Source organism: Anolis carolinensis, chromosome 6 (genome assembly GCF_035594765.1).
Source record: "Anolis carolinensis isolate JA03-04 chromosome 6, rAnoCar3.1.pri, whole genome shotgun sequence".
In the NCBI taxonomy this organism is placed as follows: Eukaryota; Metazoa; Chordata; class Lepidosauria; order Squamata; family Dactyloidae; genus Anolis; species Anolis carolinensis.
Window position 1 is genome coordinate 4,675,344 of NC_085846.1, and position 21,042 is coordinate 4,696,385.

The 21,042-nt window shown below is 41.8% G+C and overlaps 1 long non-coding RNA gene across 1 annotated transcript in view; it reads right to left on the minus strand.

Moving 5' to 3' along the window:
• LOC134292627 (uncharacterized) overlaps positions 1–20,335 on the minus strand; it is a 30,519-nt gene extending 10,184 nt beyond the window's left edge. The window contains exon 1 of the long non-coding RNA XR_009999879.1: positions 19,697–20,335. This is a non-coding gene — a long non-coding RNA (uncharacterized LOC134292627). The remainder of the gene's footprint in view (positions 1–19,696) is intronic.
• Between the last annotated feature and the right edge of the window lie 707 nt (positions 20,336–21,042).

The window sequence follows — 21,042 nt, forward strand, 5'->3', positions numbered from 1 at the left end:
ATACATCGTGGTATTTTGGTGCTAAATTCGTAAATACAGTAATTACTACATAGCATTACTGCATAATTAAACTGCTTTTTCTGTCAAATTTGTTGTATAACATGATGTTTTGGTGCTTAATTTGTAAAATCATAACATAATTTGATGTTTAATAGGCTTTTCCTTAATCCCTCCTTATTATCCAATATATTCGCTTATCCAACATTCTACCGGCCCGTTTATGTTGGATAAGTGAGACTCTCCTGTATTATTATTATATTGACTTGACTTGACTTGACTTGGAAGGAAGGAAGGTAGGTATATAAATTATTATTATTATTATTATTATTATTATTATTATTATTATTATTATTTTATTATGACACAGCAACCAAGATAGATATGCTGGATTTCATATTATTATTATTATTATTATTATTATTATTATTATTATTATTATTATTATTATTATTATTATTATTTTATTATGACACAGCAACCAAGATAGATATGCTGGATTTCATATTATTATTATTATTATTATTATTATTGACACAACGACGTTGTATGACACAGCAAACAAGATAGACATGCTGGATTTCGTTTCACAAAATCACAAGTCGAACACTTCCCAAGTGTCTAGGACTGTGTGATGTATTTTCGGATGATGCGTGCAGATCCCAGTAAGGTGGCCTTTTGCAGTTGGCAGATCGTAATTTTGTCAATGTCTATTGTTTCCAAATGCCGGCTGAGATCTTTTGGCACGGCACCCAGTGTGCCCATCACCACTGGGACCACCTGTACTGGTTTCTGCCAGAGTCTTTGAAGTTCAATCTTGAGGTCCTGATAGCGGCTGAGTTTTTCCTGTTGTTTTTCTTCAATGCGACTGTCACCTGGGATGGCAACATCAATGATCCAAACCTTTTTCTTTTCCACAACTGTGATGTCTGGTGTGTTGTGTTCCAGAACTTTGTCAGTCTGGATTCGAAAGTCCCACAGTATCTTTGCATGCTCATTTTCCAATACTTTTGCAGGTTTGTGATCCCACCAGTTCTTTGCTGCTGGGAGGTGATACTTGAGACATAGGTTCCAATGAATCATTTGGGCCACATAGTTGTGCCTCTGTTTGTAGTCTGTCTGTGCAATTTTCTTACAGCAGCTGAGGAGATGATCCATGGTTTCGTCGGTTTCCTTGCACAGTCTGCATTTTGGGTCATGAGCTGATTTTTCGATCTTGGCCTGAATTGCCTTTGTCCTGATGTCTTGCTCCTGGGCTGCAAGGATCAGGCCTTCTGTCTCCTTCTTCAGGGTCCCATTCGTGAGCCAGAGCCAGGTCTTCTCTTTATCAGCTTTTCCTTCAATTTTGTCAAGGAACTTTCCATGCAGTGTTTTGTTGTGCCAGCTGTCAGCTCTAGTTTGTAGTGCAGTTTTCTTGTACTGGTTTTTTGTCTGCTGTGCTTTGAGGAGTTTCTGATTTTTGACTTCAATCAAAGCAGGTTCTTCACTTTGTTTTACATATTCTGCCAGGACATGTTCTTCTTCTTTGACTGCTTGTTTTACTTGCAAGAGTCCTCTGCCCCCTGATCTTCTAGGCAGATATAGCCGGTCAACATCACTGCGAGGGTGCAGGGAATGATGAATGGTCATGGGTTTTCTTGTTTTTCTGTCCAAATTGTCCAGTTCCACCTGTGTCCAATTTATAATGCCAGCAGTATATCTTATGACAGGTATGGCCCAGGTGTTTATGGCCTTGATGGTGTTGCCTCCATTGAGCTTGCTTTTGAGAATTTTTCTGACCCTTTGTGTGTATTCTTTACTGACCACAGTCTTCACATGTTCATGCTTGATGTTGTCCAGCTGTAATATTCCCAGATATTTATAGGCCTCTGGCTGGTGACACCTTATTGTTTGGCCATTGGGCATATTTATGCCCTCACTTTCAATGATTTTTCCCTTCTTCAATGCCACTGTCGAACATTTGTCCAAACCAAACTCCATGCTGATATCAGTGCTAAAAATTCGGACAGTGTTGGTCAGAGATTGGATTTCAGTTTCCGTTTTCCCATATAGCTTCAGGTCATCCATGTACATCAAATGTGAAATTTTGTGAGAATTCTTAGATGTTTGGTAGCCGAGATTTGTTTTTTGTAAGATTGTTGACAGAGGGATCATGGCAATAATGAAAAGCAGAGGGGACAATGAGTCTCCCTGGAAAATTCCTCTCCTGATGTTGACAAGTCCATAGCTTTCATTTCCAACAAACAGTTCAGTTTTCCAGTGCTCCATCATGTTTTCAATGAAGGTGCCAACGTTTTTACTAATCCCGACGGCATCCAGGCACTTGATGATCCAGCTGTGTGGGAGTGAGTCAAAGGCCTTTTTGTAGTTATTATTATTATTATTATTATTATTATTATTATTATTATTATTATTTTATTATGACACAGCAACCAAGATAGATATGCTGGATTTCATATTATTATTATTATTATTATTATTATTATTAATAATAATAATAATAATAATAATAATAATAATAATAATATTAATAATATTACAGTAATATCAAAATAAGGAATTTAACGTTCAACTTGACAGCATTCCTTAAGGAAATGTCTAATGATTTATGTATAAACACACTTCGTTCTGGCCGCCCTGTATTTTGGTATCTTTGTCTACATTTGATATTGATCCATGGCTGGATGGCCATCTGTTGGGAGGGCTTTGATGGCGTCTCCGTGCACAAGGGGGTTGGACTGGATACTCTTTGGGGTCCCTTCCAACCCTACGATCCTATGAAAGCTAAAGGTCCATCAAAGCCTTACAATTACGCAGTGCAATTCTAGGCAGTATAAATCATTTAATGCCATAAAGTGGGGGGAAAGAGAGTGAATGAAACCCAGTAGTGATGATACTATGCTCTTGCTGTGGCGAAGTCTGGTGGTCTGGGAAATAAAGTATTGAGGAATTGGTGGTAGTTAAGGTCAAGGGTCAAGGTTTTCCCCTGACATTAAGTCCATTATAAATCTATATATATAAAAGGGTGATGGCATCGTGGCGACCCACAAAACAACAAAACTACAGGGCCCCCAACCTCAAAATTTGGCGACACAACCCATCATCCACGCCTCTAGGTTGATACAACAAAAAGAAAAGAAAAAGAAAGTCCTAATTAGAGAGAGAGAAATAATTGCTTTTATCCAATTGCTGCCAGTTAGAAGGCTCCAACTTGGTCTCCTAGCAACCCAATAAAAAATAATAAAAAACACTAAAAATTAATACAATAAAATACTATAATAACAGAAAATAACTAAAAATAATACAAGAAAATAATAAAATATAATAAATAAAAATATAACGTACAATAAAATTAATAAAAAATTGCAAATGACGTCAAATAAAAATTACACAACAATTTTTAACCAATACCACCACCACTTTGCCACAGCAACGCGTGGCCAGGCACAGCTAGTGGGTTATATAGCTGTGTGGAAGGGCCTTGAGTCTACACTGCCATATAATCCAGTTAAAAACTGATAATCTGTATTTTATATGCAGTGTGGAAGAGGTCTAAGTGAGGCCCAACTCTGCCTGTCCCCTGGGCTGAGTGGGTTGCTAGGAGACCAAGTGGGCGGAGCTTAGCGTTCTAACTGGCAGCAATTGGATAAAAACAATAATTCCTCTCCCTCTAATTAGGACTTTATTTTTCTTTCCTTTTTGTTGTATGAACGTAGAGGCATGGATGAGGGGTTGTGCTGCCAAGTTTAGTGTTTCTGGGATGTGTAGTTTTGTTGTTTTGTCCTAGGCCGAAATTTCATTACCCTTTTATATATATAGATACTACAATAATTATGCACATCTATATATATAAAATGATAAAGTTGCGGGCGCAGTGACTATAACAACAAAACTAAACATCCCAGAAATACGAAATTTGGCAACACAATGCAAAAAGCTTGCCTCCAGGTTACAACAACACAACCACACCACAAAACCACAATCCAGACCCACAAAACTCACAACAACGCATCATGCGATAACAACACAACTAAATGCCCCAGAAATACAAAACTTGGCAACACAATGCAAAAGCCTTGCCTCCCTGTTGTAACAACACAACCACACGACAAAACCACACAGGACCCACAAAACTCACAACAACGCATCGTGACTATAACAACACAACTAAACGCCTCAGAAATACGAAACTTGGCACACAACTAAACGCCCCAGAAATATAAAACTTAACAACACAACGCAAAAGCCTTGCCTCCTGATTGTAACAACACAACTACACCACAAAACCACAATCCGGACCCACAAAACTCACAACAATGCATCGTGACTATAACAACACAACTAAACGCCCCAGAAATACAAAATTTGGCACACAACTAAACGCCCCAAAAATATGAAATTTGGCACACAACTAAACGCCCCAGAAATACGAAATTTGGCACACAACTAAACGCCCCAGAAATACGAAATTTGGCACACAACTAAACGCCCCAGAAATACGAAATTTGGCACACAACTAAACGCCCCAGAAATACGAAATTTGGCACACAACTAAATGCCCCAGAAATACGAAATTTGGCACACAACTAAACGCCCCAGAAATACGAAATTTGGCACACAACTAAACGCCCCAGAAATACGAAATTTGGCACACAACTAAACGCCCCAGAAATACGAAATTTGGCACACAACTAAATGCCCCAGAAATACGAAATTTGGCACACAACTAAACGCCCCAGAAATACGAAATTTGGCACACAACTAAATGCCCCAGAAATACGAAATTTGGCACACAACTAAACGCCCCAGAAATACGAAATTTGGCACACAACTAAATGCCCCAGAAATACGAAATTTGGCACACAACTAAACGCCCCAGAAATACGAAATTTGGCACACAACTAAACGCCCCAGAAATACAAAACTTAACAACACAACGCAAAAGCCTTGCCTCCCGGTTGTAACAACACAACCACACCACAAAACCACAATCCGGACCCACAAAACTCACAACAACGCATCATGACTATAACACAACTAAACGCCCCAGAAATACAAAATTTGACAACACAACGCAAAAGCCTTGCCTCCCAGTTGTAAGAACACAACCACAACACAAAACCACAATCCGGACCCACAAAACTCACAACAACGCATCATGACTATAACAACACAACTAAACGCCCCAGAAATACAAAACTTGGCAAAACAATGCAAAAGCCTTGCCTCCTGGTTGTAGCAACACAACCACACCACAAAACCACAATCTGGACCCACAAAACTCACATCAACGCATCATGACTATAACAACACAACTAAACGCCCCAGAAATACGAAACTTGGCAACACAACACAAAAGCATTCCCTCCCGATTGTAACAACACAACCACACCACAAAACCACAATCCGGACCCACAAAACTCACAACAATGCATCGTGACTATAACAACACAACTAAACGCCCCAGAAATACAAAACTTGGCACACAACTAAACACCCCAGAAATACAAAACTTGGCAACAAAACACAAAAGCCTTGCCTCTCAGTTGTAACAACACAACTACACCACAAAACCACAATCCGGACCCACAAAACTCACAATAACGCATCGTGACTATAACACAACTAAACGCCCCAGAAATACAAAATTTGACCACACAACGCAAAAGCCTTGCCTCCCAGTTGTAAGAACACAACCACAACACAAAACCACAATCTGGACCCACAAAACTCACAACAACGCATCATGACTATAACAACACAACTAAACGCCCCAGAAATACGAAACTTGGCAACACAACACAAAAGCATTCCCTCCTGATTGTAACAACACAACCACACCACAAAACCACAATCCGGACCCACAAAACTCACAACAATGCATCGTGACTATAACAACACAACTAAATGCTCCAGAAATACCAAACTTTGCAACACAACACAAAAGCCTTGCCTCTCAGTTGTAACAACACAACCACACCACAAAACCACAATCTGGACCCACAAAACTCACAACAACGCATTGTGACTATAACATATACAAAATTTGACAACACAGCTCATCCACCTCCCCAAACCCTACATTCACACTTGGCCTCCAAAAAAACAATTACAATAATAACAATGACAACAACAACAACAATAAGAATCAACTCCATCACAGGCAAGAAACAGCCAGGCACTGAGGCTGAGAGGCCAGTCAGTGCTAAACTGGGCCTCCAAAAAACAATACAGTAGCATCTAGCTTATCCAACCTTCATAATCACTACAACAACAATAATAATAAACACCTACACAGGCAAAACAAAAAAAGGACTATTGTACCACAATAAAAAATATAAACCACACTCAGCAGAATCAGACATTACAATTAACAACAAACCAAAGACAACAGGGATCTCAAGCAATTATCAATCAACACAAAAATTGAAGAAGGTAACAGACTTCAAATACTACTACTAATGTGAGTATAAAGAAGGTGGAGGTCACAGCATCAATACAACCTAATGTAGACTGACCAACACCACCAGACTCAGACACAGCAACGCGTGGCCGGGCACAGCTAGTTACATATAAATGTAATGTGCATAATTCCCATGGAGTAAACAACAAAACCACTGGACCAAATCACACCAAATTTGGTCACAAAAGACATTAGTCATCCAATCAATCTGCATGTGGCAGCGTGGCAGCAAAATTGGCTAGGCGTGTCAGTGCTGACACGCGTGTCATAGGTTGGCCATCACTGGTCTATGTACTTGGCATGACTTTGCCATGTGCTGCTATTGAGCCACCCGCCCTATAATCGTAGATCAGCCTGTTCTGCTCTAAATGCAGAGTCTTGTTGAGTATTTACTGCATCTCCTTGCAATTAATTCTGGGGTTCGTTCAGATGGAACCCTAAAAACTTTCCAAACTGATTGCTGTTTCCCTGTGCATTATGCGCCAATAGCCATATAGGCTGCCTGCCTGGGTTTAAGGTAACTTCTGATGTGGTGACCAAAGGTTAGAAAAGCCTGGGTTGTTGTGCATTTTCCTGGGCTGTGTGGCCATGTTCCAGAAGCATTCTCTCCTGACGTTCCGCCCACATCTATGGCAGGCATCCTCAGAGGTTGTGAGGTCTGTTGGAAACTAGGCAAGTGGGGTTTATATATCTGAAAGAACTCTTGTCTGTTGGAGGCAAGTTTGAATGTCACCATTGTCCACCTTGATTAGCATTGAATGGCCTTGCAGCTTCAAAGCCTGGCTGCTTCCTGCCCGGGGGAAATATATATGGCAGAGTAGATGAAGACAGGGAAGGGCATAGACAGACTGGATGACCTTTGGGAGTCCCCATGTTTGATAGCACTATTTGGCACCAGCCCTCCTCAAGAATCAGTTCAAACAATCAGGGCCAGATAACACCTCCCAACATATTATCCCCCCAGGCAGGAAGAAGCCAGGCTTTGAAGCTGCAAGGCTATTCATTGCTAATCAAGGTGGCCAATGGCAACCTTCACACTTGCCTCCAACAGACAAGAGTTATTTCTTTCTTTCTCCCACCCTGGATATCATTCCACAGATATATAAACCCCACTTGCCTCTGAGGATGCCTGCCCTAGATGTGGGCGAAACGTCAGGAGAGAATGCTTCCCAGGACATGGCCATACAGCCTGGAAAACTCACAGCAACCCAGTGATTTTGGCCGTGAAAGCCTTCGACAACACATCACTTTATTGCAACCGATTTTCCTTTCCAACAGACCTCACAACTTCTGAGGATGCCTGCCCTAGATGTGGGCGAAACGTCAGGAGAGAATGCTTCTGGAACATGGTCATACAGCCCGGAAAACTCACAGCAACCCAGTGATTTTGGCCGTGAAAGCTTTCAGCAACACATAACTTTATTGCAACCAGTTTTCCTTTCTAACAGACCTCACAACCTCTGAGGATGCCTGCCCTAGATGTGGGCGAAATGTCAGGAGAGAATGCTTCCCAAAACATGGCCATAAAGCCCGGAAAACTCACAGCCATAAAAGCGTTCAACAACACATCACTTTATCGCAACTGATTTTCCTTTCCAACAGACCTCACAACCCCTGAGGATGCCTTGCCCTAGATGTGGGCGAAATGTCAGGAGAGAATGCTTCTGGGACACGGCCAGACATCCTGGAAAACTCACAGCAACCCAGTGATTCTGGCCATGAAAGACTTCGACAACACATAACTTTATTGCAAGCGATTTTCCTTTCCAACAGACCTCACAACCCCTGAGGATGCCTACCCTAGATGTGGGCGAAACGTCAGGAGAGAATGCTTCCTGGAACATGGCCATACAGCCCGGAATACTCACAGCCATAAAAGCCTTCAACAAGACATAACTTTATTGCAACTGATTTTCCTTTCCAACAGACCTCACAACCTCTGAGGATGCCTTGCCCTAGATGTGGGCGAAACGTCAGGAGAGAATGCTTCTGGGACACGGCCAGACAGCCTGGAAAACTCACAGCAACCCAGTGATTCTGGCCATGAAAGACTTCGACAACACATAACTTTATTGCAAGCGATTTTCCTTTCCAACAGACCTCACAACCTCTGAGGATGCCTGCCCTAGATGTGGGCGAAACGTCAGGAGAGAATGCTTCTGGAACATGGGCAGACAGACCGGAAAATTCACAGCAACCCAGCGATTCTGGACATGAAAGCCTTCGACAACACATCACTTTATTGTAACTAGTTTTCCTTTCCAACAGACCTCACAACCTCTGAGGATGCCTTGCCCTAGATGTGGGCGAAACGTCAGGAGAGAATGCTTCTGGAACATGGGCAGACAGACCGGAAAATTCACAGCAACCCAGCGATTCTGGCCATGAAAGCCTTCGACAACACATCACTTTATTGTAACTAGTTTTCCTTTCCAACAGACCTCACAACCTCTGAGGATGCCTGCCCTAGATGTGGGCGAAACGTCAGGAGAGAATGCTTCCTGGAACATGGCCATACAGCCCGGAATACTCACAGCCATAAAAGCCTTCAACAAGACATAACTTTATTGCAACCAGTTTTCCTTTCCAACAGACCTCACAACCTCTGAGGATGCCTGCCCTAGATGTGGGCGAAACGTCAGGAGAGAATGCTTCTGGAACATGGGCAGACAGACCGGAAAATTCACAGCAACCCAGCGATTCTGGCCATGAAAGCCTTCGACAACACATCACTTTATTGTAACTAGTTTTCCTTTCCAACAGACCTCACAACCTCTGAGGATGCCTGCCCTAGATGTGGGCGAAACGTCAGGAGAGAATGCTTCTGGAACATGGGCAGACAGACCGGAAAATTCACAGCAACCCAGCGATTCTGGCCATGAAAGCCTTCGACAACACATCACTTTATTGTAACTAGTTTTCCTTTCCAACAGACCTCACAACCTCTGAGGATGCCTGCCCTAGATGTGGGCGAAACGTCAGGAGAGAATGCTTCCTGGAACATGGCCATACAGCCCGGAATACTCACAGCCATAAAAGCCTTCAACAAGACATAACTTTATTGCAACCAGTTTTCCTTTCCAACAGACCTCACAACCTCTGAGGATGCCTGCCCTAGATGTGGGCGAAACGTCAGGAGAGAATGCTTCTGGAACATGGGCAGACAGACCGGAAAATTCACAGCAACCCAGCGATTCTGGCCATGAAAGCCTTCGACAACACATCACTTTATTGTAACTAGTTTTCCTTTCCAACAGACCTCACAACCTCTGAGGATGCCTGCCCTAGATGTGGGCGAAACGTCAGGAGAGAATGCTTCCTGGAACATGGCCATACAGCCCGGAATACTCACAGCCATAAAAGCCTTCAACAAGACATAACTTTATTGCAACCAGTTTTCCTTTCCAACAGACCTCACAACCTCTGAGGATGCCTGCCCTAGATGTGGGCGAAACGTCAGGAGAGAATGCTTCTGGAACATGGGCAGACAGACCGGAAAATTCACAGCAACCCAGCGATTCTGGCCATGAAAGCCTTTGACAACACATCACTTTATTGTAACTAGTTTTCCTTTCCAACAGACCTCACAACCTCTGAGGATGCCTGCCCTAGATGTGGGCGAAACGTCAGGAGAGAATGCTTCTGGAACATGGGCAGACAGACCGGAAAATTCACAGCAACCCAGCGATTCTGGCCATGAAAGCCTTCGACAACACATCACTTTATTGTAACTAGTTTTCCTTTCCAACAGACCTCACAACCTCTGAGGATGCCTTGCCCTAGATGTGGGCGAAACGTCAGGAGAGAATGCTTCTGGAACATGAGCAGACAGCCTGGAAAACTCACAACAACCCAGTGATTTTGGCCGTGAAAGTCCCACAGTATCTTTGCATGCTCATTTTCCAATACTTTTGCAGGTTTGTGATCCCACCAGTTCTTTGCTGCTGGGAGGTGATACTTGAGACATAGGTTCCAATGAATCATTTGGGCCACATAGTTGTGCCTCTGTTTGTAGTCTGTCTGTGCAATTTTCTTACAGCAGCTGAGGAGATGATCCATGGTTTCGTCGGTTTCCTTGCACAGTCTGCATTTTGGGTCATGAGCTGATTTTTCGATCTTGGTCTTGATTGCCTTTGTCCTGATGTCTTGCTCCTGGGCTGCAAGGATCAGGCCTTCTGTCTCCTTCTTCAGGGTCCCATTCGTGAGCCAGAGCCAGGTCTTCTCTTTATCAGCTTTTCCTTCAATTTTGTCAAGGAACTTTCCATGCAGTGTTTTGTTGTGCCAGCTGTCAGCTCTAGTTTGTAGTGCAGTTTTCTTGTACTGGTTTTTTGTCTGCTGTGCTTTGAGGAGTTTCTGATTTTTGACTTCAATCAAAGCAGGTTCTTCACTTTGTTTTACATATTCTGCCAGGACATGTTCTTCTTCTTTGACTGCTTGTTTTACTTGCAAGAGTCCTCTGCCCCCTGATCTTCTAGGCAGATATAGCCGGTCAACATCACTGCGAGGGTGCAGGGAATGATGAATGGTCATGGGTTTTCTTGTTTTTCTGTCCAAATTGTCCAGTTCCACCTGTGTCCAATTTATAATGCCAGCAGTATATCTTATGACAGGTATGGCCCAGGTGTTTATGGCCTTGATGGTGTTGCCTCCATTGAGCTTGCTTTTGAGAATTTTTCTGACCCTTTGTGTGTATTCTTTACTGACCACAGTCTTCACATGTTCATGCTTGATGTTGTCCAGCTGTAATATTCCCAGATATTTATAGGCCTCTGGCTGGTGACACCTTATTGTTTGGCCATTGGGCATATTTATGCCCTCACTTTCAATGATTTTTCCCTTCTTCAATGCCACTGTCGAACATTTGTCCAAACCAAACTCCATGCTGATATCAGTGCTAAAAATTCGGACAGTGTTGGTCAGAGATTGGATTTCAGTTTCCGTTTTCCCATATAGCTTCAGGTCATCCATGTACATCAAATGTGAAATTTTGTGAGAATTCTTAGATGTTTGGTAGCCGAGATTTGTTTTTTGTAAGATTGTTGACAGAGGGATCATGGCAATAATGAAAAGCAGAGGGGACAATGAGTCTCCCTGGAAAATTCCTCTCCTGATGTTGACAAGTCCATAGCTTTCATTTCCAACAAACAGTTCAGTTTTCCAGTGCTCCATCATGTTTTCAATGAAGGTGCCAACGTTTTTACTAATCCCGACGGCATCCAGGCACTTGATGATCCAGCTGTGTGGGAGTGAGTCAAAGGCCTTTTTGTAGTTATTATTATTATTATTATTATTATTATTATTATTATTATTATTTTATTATGACACAGCAACCAAGATAGATATGCTGGATTTCATATTATTATTATTATTATTATTATTATTATTATTATTATTATTATTATTATTATTATTAATAATAATAATAATAATAATAATAATAATAATAATAATAATATTAATAATATTACAGTAATATCAAAATAAGGAATTTAACGTTCAACTTGACAGCATTCCTTAAGGAAATGTCTAATGATTTATGTATAAACACACTTCGTTCTGGCCGCCCTGTATTTTGGTATCTTTGTCTACATTTGATATTGATCCATGGCTGGATGGCCATCTGTTGGGAGGGCTTTGATGGCGTCTCCGTGCACAAGGGGGTTGGACTGGATACTCTTTGGGGTCCCTTCCAACCCTACGATCCTATGAAAGCTAAAGGTCCATCAAAGCCTTACAATTACGCAGTGCAATTCTAGGCAGTATAAATCATTTAATGCCATAAAGTGGGGGGAAAGAGAGTGAATGAAACCCAGTAGTGATGATACTATGCTCTTGCTGTGGCGAAGTCTGGTGGTCTGGGAAATAAAGTATTGAGGAATTGGTGGTAGTTAAGGTCAAGGGTCAAGGTTTTCCCCTGACATTAAGTCCATTATAAATCTATATATATAAAAGGGTGATGGCATCGTGGCGACCCACAAAACAACAAAACTACAGGGCCCCCAACCTCAAAATTTGGCGACACAACCCATCATCCACGCCTCTAGGTTGATACAACAAAAAGAAAAGAAAAAGAAAGTCCTAATTAGAGAGAGAGAAATAATTGCTTTTATCCAATTGCTGCCAGTTAGAAGGCTCCAACTTGGTCTCCTAGCAACCCAATAAAAAATAATAAAAAACACTAAAAATTAATACAATAAAATACTATAATAACAGAAAATAACTAAAAATAATACAAGAAAATAATAAAATATAATAAATAAAAATATAACGTACAATAAAATTAATAAAAAATTGCAAATGACGTCAAATAAAAATTACACAACAATTTTTAACCAATACCACCACCACTTTGCCACAGCAACGCGTGGCCAGGCACAGCTAGTGGGTTATATAGCTGTGTGGAAGGGCCTTGAGTCTACACTGCCATATAATCCAGTTAAAAACTGATAATCTGTATTTTATATGCAGTGTGGAAGAGGTCTAAGTGAGGCCCAACTCTGCCTGTCCCCTGGGCTGAGTGGGTTGCTAGGAGACCAAGTGGGCGGAGCTTAGCGTTCTAACTGGCAGCAATTGGATAAAAACAATAATTCCTCTCCCTCTAATTAGGACTTTATTTTTCTTTCCTTTTTGTTGTATGAACGTAGAGGCATGGATGAGGGGTTGTGCTGCCAAGTTTAGTGTTTCTGGGATGTGTAGTTTTGTTGTTTTGTCCTAGGCCGAAATTTCATTACCCTTTTATATATATAGATACTACAATAATTATGCACATCTATATATATAAAATGATAAAGTTGCGGGCGCAGTGACTATAACAACAAAACTAAACATCCCAGAAATACGAAATTTGGCAACACAATGCAAAAAGCTTGCCTCCAGGTTACAACAACACAACCACACCACAAAACCACAATCCAGACCCACAAAACTCACAACAACGCATCATGCGATAACAACACAACTAAATGCCCCAGAAATACAAAACTTGGCAACACAATGCAAAAGCCTTGCCTCCCTGTTGTAACAACACAACCACACCACAAAACCACACAGGACCCACAAAACTCACAACAACGCATCGTGACTATAACAACACAACTAAACGCCTCAGAAATACGAAACTTGGCACACAACTAAACGCCCCAGAAATATAAAACTTAACAACACAACGCAAAAGCCTTGCCTCCTGATTGTAACAACACAACTACACCACAAAACCACAATCCGGACCCACAAAACTCACAACAATGCATCGTGACTATAACAACACAACTAAACGCCCCAGAAATACAAAATTTGGCACACAACTAAACGCCCCAAAAATATGAAATTTGGCACACAACTAAACGCCCCAGAAATACGAAATTTGGCACACAACTAAACGCCCCAGAAATACGAAATTTGGCACACAACTAAACGCCCCAGAAATACGAAATTTGGCACACAACTAAATGCCCCAGAAATACGAAATTTGGCACACAACTAAACGCCCCAGAAATACGAAATTTGGCACACAACTAAACGCCCCAGAAATACGAAATTTGGCACACAACTAAACGCCCCAGAAATACGAAATTTGGCACACAACTAAACGCCCCAGAAATACGAAATTTGGCACACAACTAAACGCCCCAGAAATACGAAATTTGGCACACAACTAAACGCCCCAGAAATACGAAATTTGGCACACAACTAAATGCCCCAGAAATACGAAATTTGGCACACAACTAAATGCCCCAGAAATACGAAATTTGGCACACAACTAAACGCCCCAGAAATACGAAATTTGGCACACAACTAAACGCCCCAGAAATACGAAATTTGGCACACAACTAAACGCCCCAGAAATACGAAATTTGGCACACAACTAAACGCCCCAGAAATACGAAATTTGGCACACAACTAAACGCCCCAGAAATACGAAATTTGGCACACAACTAAACGCCCCAGAAATACGAAATTTGGCACACAACTAAACGCCCCAGAAATACAAAACTTAACAACACAACGCAAAAGCCTTGCCTCCCGGTTGTAACAACACAACCACACCACAAAACCACAATCCGGACCCACAAAACTCACAACAACGCATCATGACTATAACACAACTAAACGCCCCAGAAATACAAAATTTGACAACACAACGCAAAAGCCTTGCCTCCCAGTTGTAAGAACACAACCACAACACAAAACCACAATCCGGACCCACAAAACTCACAACAACGCATCATGACTATAACAACACAACTAAACGCCCCAGAAATACAAAACTTGGCAAAACAATGCAAAAGCCTTGCCTCCTGGTTGTAGCAACACAACCACACCACAAAACCACAATCTGGACCCACAAAACTCACATCAACGCATCATGACTATAACAACACAACTAAACGCCCCAGAAATACGAAACTTGGCAACACAACACAAAAGCATTCCCTCCCGATTGTAACAACACAACCACACCACAAAACCACAATCCGGACCCACAAAACTCACAACAATGCATCGTGACTATAACAACACAACTAAACGCCCCAGAAATACAAAACTTGGCACACAACTAAACACCCCAGAAATACAAAACTTGGCAACAAAACACAAAAGCCTTGCCTCTCAGTTGTAACAACACAACTACACCACAAAACCACAATCCGGACCCACAAAACTCACAATAACGCATCGTGACTATAACACAACTAAACGCCCCAGAAATACAAAATTTGACCACACAACGCAAAAGCCTTGCCTCCCAGTTGTAAGAACACAACCACAACACAAAACCACAATCTGGACCCACAAAACTCACAACAACGCATCATGACTATAACAACACAACTAAACGCCCCAGAAATACGAAACTTGGCAACACAACACAAAAGCATTCCCTCCTGATTGTAACAACACAACCACACCACAAAACCACAATCCGGACCCACAAAACTCACAACAATGCATCGTGACTATAACAACACAACTAAATGCTCCAGAAATACCAAACTTTGCAACACAACACAAAAGCCTTGCCTCTCAGTTGTAACAACACAACCACACCACAAAACCACAATCTGGACCCACAAAACTCACAACAACGCATTGTGACTATAACATATACAAAATTTGACAACACAGCTCATCCACCTCCCCAAACCCTACATTCACACTTGGCCTCCAAAAAAACAATTACAATAATAACAATGACAACAACAACAACAATAAGAATCAACTCCATCACAGGCAAGAAACAGCCAGGCACTGAGGCTGAGAGGCCAGTCAGTGCTAAACTGGGCCTCCAAAAAACAATACAGTAGCATCTAGCTTATCCAACCTTCATAATCACTACAACAACAATAATAATAAACACCTACACAGGCAAAACAAAAAAAGGACTATTGTACCACAATAAAAAATATAAACCACACTCAGCAGAATCAGACATTACAATTAACAACAAACCAAAGACAACAGGGATCTCAAGCAATTATCAATCAACACAAAAATTGAAGAAGGTAACAGACTTCAAATACTACTACTAATGTGAGTATAAAGAAGGGTGGAGGTCACAGCATCAATACAACCTAATGTAGACTGACCAACACCACCAGACTCAGACACAGCAACGCGTGGCCGGGCACAGCTAGTTACATATAAATGTAATGTGCATAATTCCCATGGAGTAAACAACAAAACCACTGGACCAAATCACACCAAATTTGGTCACAAAAGACATTAGTCATCCAATCAATCTGCATGTGGCAGCGTGGCAGCAAAATTGGCTAGGCGTGTCAGTGCTGACACGCGTGTCATAGGTTGGCCATCACTGGTCTATGTACTTGGCATGACTTTGCCATGTGCTGCTATTGAGCCACCCGCCCTATAATCGTAGATCAGCCTGTTCTGCTCTAAATGCAGAGTCTTGTTGAGTATTTACTGCATCTCCTTGCAATTAATTCTGGGGTTCGTTCAGATGGAACCCTAAAAACTTTCCAAACTGATTGCTGTTTCCCTGTGCATTATGCGCCAATAGCCATATAGGCTGCCTGCCTGGGTTTAAGGTAACTTCTGATGTGGTGACCAAAGGTTAGAAAAGCCTGGGTTGTTGTGCATTTTCCTGGGCTGTGTGGCCATGTTCCAGAAGCATTCTCTCCTGACGTTTCGCCCACATCTATGGCAGGCATCCTCAGAGGTTGTGAGGTCTGTTGGAAACTAGGCAAGTGGGGTTTATATATCTGAAAGAACTCTTGTCTGTTGGAGGCAAGTTTGAATGTCACCATTGTCCACCTTGATTAGCATTGAATGGCCTTGCAGCTTCAAAGCCTGGCTGCTTCCTGCCCGGGGGAAATATATATGGCAGAGTAGATGAAGACAGGGAAGGGCATAGACAGACTGGATGACCTTTGGGAGTCCCCATGTTTGATAGCACTATTTGGCACCAGCCCTCCTCAAGAATCAGTTCAAACAATCAGGGCCAGATAACACCTCCCAACATATTATCCCCCCAGGCAGGAAGAAGCCAGGCTTTGAAGCTGCAAGGCTATTCATTGCTAATCAAGGTGGCCAATGGCAACCTTCACACTTGCCTCCAACAGACAAGAGTTATTTCTTTCTTTCTCCCACCCTGGATATCATTCCACAGATATATAAACCCCACTTGCCTCTGAGGATGCCTGCCCTAGATGTGGGCGAAACGTCAGGAGAGAATGCTTCCCAGAACATGGCCATACAGCCTGGAAAACTCACAGCAACCCAGTGATTTTGGCCGTGAAAGCCTTCGACAACACATCACTTTATTGCAACCGATTTTCCTTTCCAACAGACCTCACAACTTCTGAGGATGCCTGCCCTAGATGTGGGCGAAACGTCAGGAAAGAATGCTTCTGGAACATGGTCATACAGCCCGGAAAACTCACAACAACCCAGTGATTTTGGCCGTGAAAGCTTTCAGCAACACATAACTTTATTGCAACCAGTTTTCCTTTCTAACAGACCTCACAACCTCTGAGGATGCCTGCCCTAGATGTGGGCGAAATGTCAGGAGAGAATGCTTCCCAAAACATGGCCATAAAGCCCGGAAAACTCACAGCCATAAAAGCCTTCAACAACACATCACTTTATCGCAACTGATTTTCCTTTCCAACAAACCTCACAACCCCTGAGGATGCCTTGCCCTAGATGTGGGCGAAACGTCAGGAGAGAATGCTTCTGGGACACGGCCAAACAGCCTGGAAAACTCACAGCAACCCAGTGATTCTGGCCATGAAAGACTTCGACAACACATAACTTTATTGCAAGCGATTTTCCTTTCCAACAGACCTCACAACCCCTGAGGATGCCTGCCCTAGATGTGGGCGAAACGTCAGGAGAGAATGCTTCCTGGAACATGGCCATACAGCCCGGAATACTCACAGCCATAAAAGCCTTCAACAAGACATAACTTTATTGCAACTGATTTTCCTTTCCAACAGACCTCACAACCTCTGAGGATGCCTTGCCCTAGATGTGGGCGAAACATCAGGAGAGAATGCTTCCTGGAACATGGCCATACAGCCCGGAATACTCACAGCCATAAAAGCCTTCAACAACACATCACTTTATCGCAACTGATTTTCCTTTCCAACAGACCTCACAACCCCTGGGGATACCTTGCCCTTGATGTGGGCGAAACGTCAGGAGAGAATGCTTCTGGGACACGGCCAGACAGCCTGGAAAACTCACAGCAACCCAGTGATTCTGGCCATGAAAGACTTCGACAACACATAACTTTATTGCAAGCGATTTTCCTTTCCAACAGACCTCACAATCTCTGAGGATGCCTGCCCTAGATGTGGGCGAAATGTCAGGAGAGAATGCTTCTGGAACATGGGCAGACAGACCGGAAAATTTACAGCAACCCAGCGATTCTGGCCATGAAAGCCTTCGACAACACATCACTTTATTGTAACTAGTTTTCCTTTCCAACAGACCTCACAACCTCTGAGGATGCCTTGCCCTAGATGTGGGCGAAACGTCAGGAGAGAATGCTTCTGGAACATGAGCAGACAGCCTGGAAAACTGACATCAACAGAGTTATTTTGGCCGTGAAAGCCTTCGACAACACATCACTTCATCGCAACCGATGTTGCTCCGAAAACATAGCGAACTAAGTTGAATGACAGATGATCCATCTCGTTCAGTCTTTCAATCCAAACGGGATGGGGACGATGGGAACTGGAGTCCAACCCAACCGACTTTGGGAAATGTCTGGGTTGAAGGATCAATGGCTTAACAATGCAAGGCCTGTACAATTATTACTCTGCTGCATAGATTGGTATGACCAATCCATCTATATATATAAAAGAGTGATGGCATCACGGCGATCCACTAAACAACAAAACTACAGGCCCCCCAACCTCGAAATTTGACAACACAACCCATCATCCACGCCTCTAGGTTGATACAACAAAAAGAAAATAAAATAAAAATAAAGTCCTAATTAGAGAGAGAGAGGAATAATTGCTTTTATCCAATTGCTGCCAGTTAGAAGGCTAAGCTCCTCCAACTTGGTCTCCTAGCAACCCAATAAAAATAATAAAAAACACTTTAAAATGATACAATAAAATACTATAATAACAGAAAATAACTAAAACTAATACAAGAAAATAATAAAATATAATAAATAAAAATATAACTTAACAATAAAATTAATTAAAAAAAATGCAAATAACGTCAAATAAAAATTACACAACAATTTTTAACCAATACCACCACCACTTTGCCACAGCAACGCGTGGCCGGGCACAGCTAGTTTATATATATAGGAAAGGATATATTTTGGGAAATGTCTGGGAATGACAGATGATCCATCTCGTTCAGTCTTTCAATCCAAACGGGATGGGGACGATGGGAACTGGAGTCCAACCCAACCGACTTTGGGAAATGTCTGGGTTGAAGGATCAATGGCTTAACAATGCAAGGCCTGTACAATTATTACTCTGCTGCATAGATTGGTACGACCAATCCATCTCCTAATAAAGTGAACACAAGGAATGGATCTCTCAAGGAATTGATCCAGGTTATTTGCGATTGATCGGATCCTCTCTTAGGATGGTTCCTGCCTGTCCGTGTTGGTTCCATAATCCCCCCAAGAGGATGGGGAAATCGCACCCCAATCCCCAAATATATTCCGAACATGTGTCCCCCCAAGTGCCAAAGAGGGGGGCAAATCATAGAATACGGAAAAGGCGAACCCGGCCTGGGCCTTACCTTGTCTTTTCACGGGCATCTCGCAGGCGGTCTGTCCATGTACAACCTTAATCTCCTAATCTCCCTTCCCAAACATCTGCCAGCTTAAAAGATTTGCCCGGCAGATTGCGACCTCCGACCTGTCTTCCTCCGCTCCGAAGCATCCCGGGATGCGTAGTTCGCCTCTCTTGACCCCCCAAAGTTACACTGATATTGCATTTTCCCGGTTCAGAAAGTTGGATGCGAAGTTTCTGGAATTCCTGCAAAAGTCTGTCCTGTTTTGGAGTGGCATTTTAGGCATCTTCAAAAGGCAGGCTTATAATAATAATTATTATTATTGTTATTATTATTATGACACAGCAAACAAGATAGTTATTATTATTATTATTGACACAATGACATTGTATGACACAGCAAACAAGATAGATATGCTGGGTTTCGTTTCACAAAATCACAAGTCGAACACTTCCCGAGTGTCTAGGACTGTTGTTGTTGTTGTTGTTGTTGTTATTATTATTATTATTGACACAACAACTTTGTACGACACAGCAAACAAGATAGATATGCTGGATTTCGTTTCACAAAACCACAAGTCGAACACTTCCCAAGTGTCTAGGACTGTGTGATGTATTTTTGGATGATGCGTGCAGATCTCAGTAGGGTGGCCTTTTGCAGTTGGCAGATCGTAATTTTGCCAATGTCTATTGTTTCCAAATGCCGGCTGAGATCTTTTGGCACGGCACCCAGTGTGCCGATCACCACCGGGACCACCTGTACTGGTTTCTGCCAGAGTCTTTGAAGTTCAATCTTGAGGTCCTGATAGCGGCTGAGTTTTTCCTGTTGTTTTTCGTCAATGCGACTGTCACCTGGGATGGCGACATCAATGATCCAAACCTTGTTCTTTTCCACAACTGTGATGTCTGGTGTGTTGTGTTCCAGAACTTTGTCAGTCTGGATTCGGAAGTCCCACAATTATTATTATTATTATTATTATTATTATTATTATTATTATTAACTCAAAGACATAGTATTATTATTATTGACACAAAGACAGTATTATTATTATTATTATTAGACATTTTAGGCATCTTCAAAAGGCAGGCTTATAATAATAATAATTGTTATTGTTATTATTATTATGACACAGCAAACAAGATAGTTATTATTATTATTATTAACTCAAAGACATAGTATTATTATTATTGACATAAAGACAGTATTATTATTATTAGACATTTTAGGCATCTTCAAAAGGCAGGCTTATAATAATAATTATTATTATTGTTATTATTATTATGACACAGCAAACAAGATAGTTATTATTATTATTATTATTATTATTAACTCAAAGACATAGTATTATTATT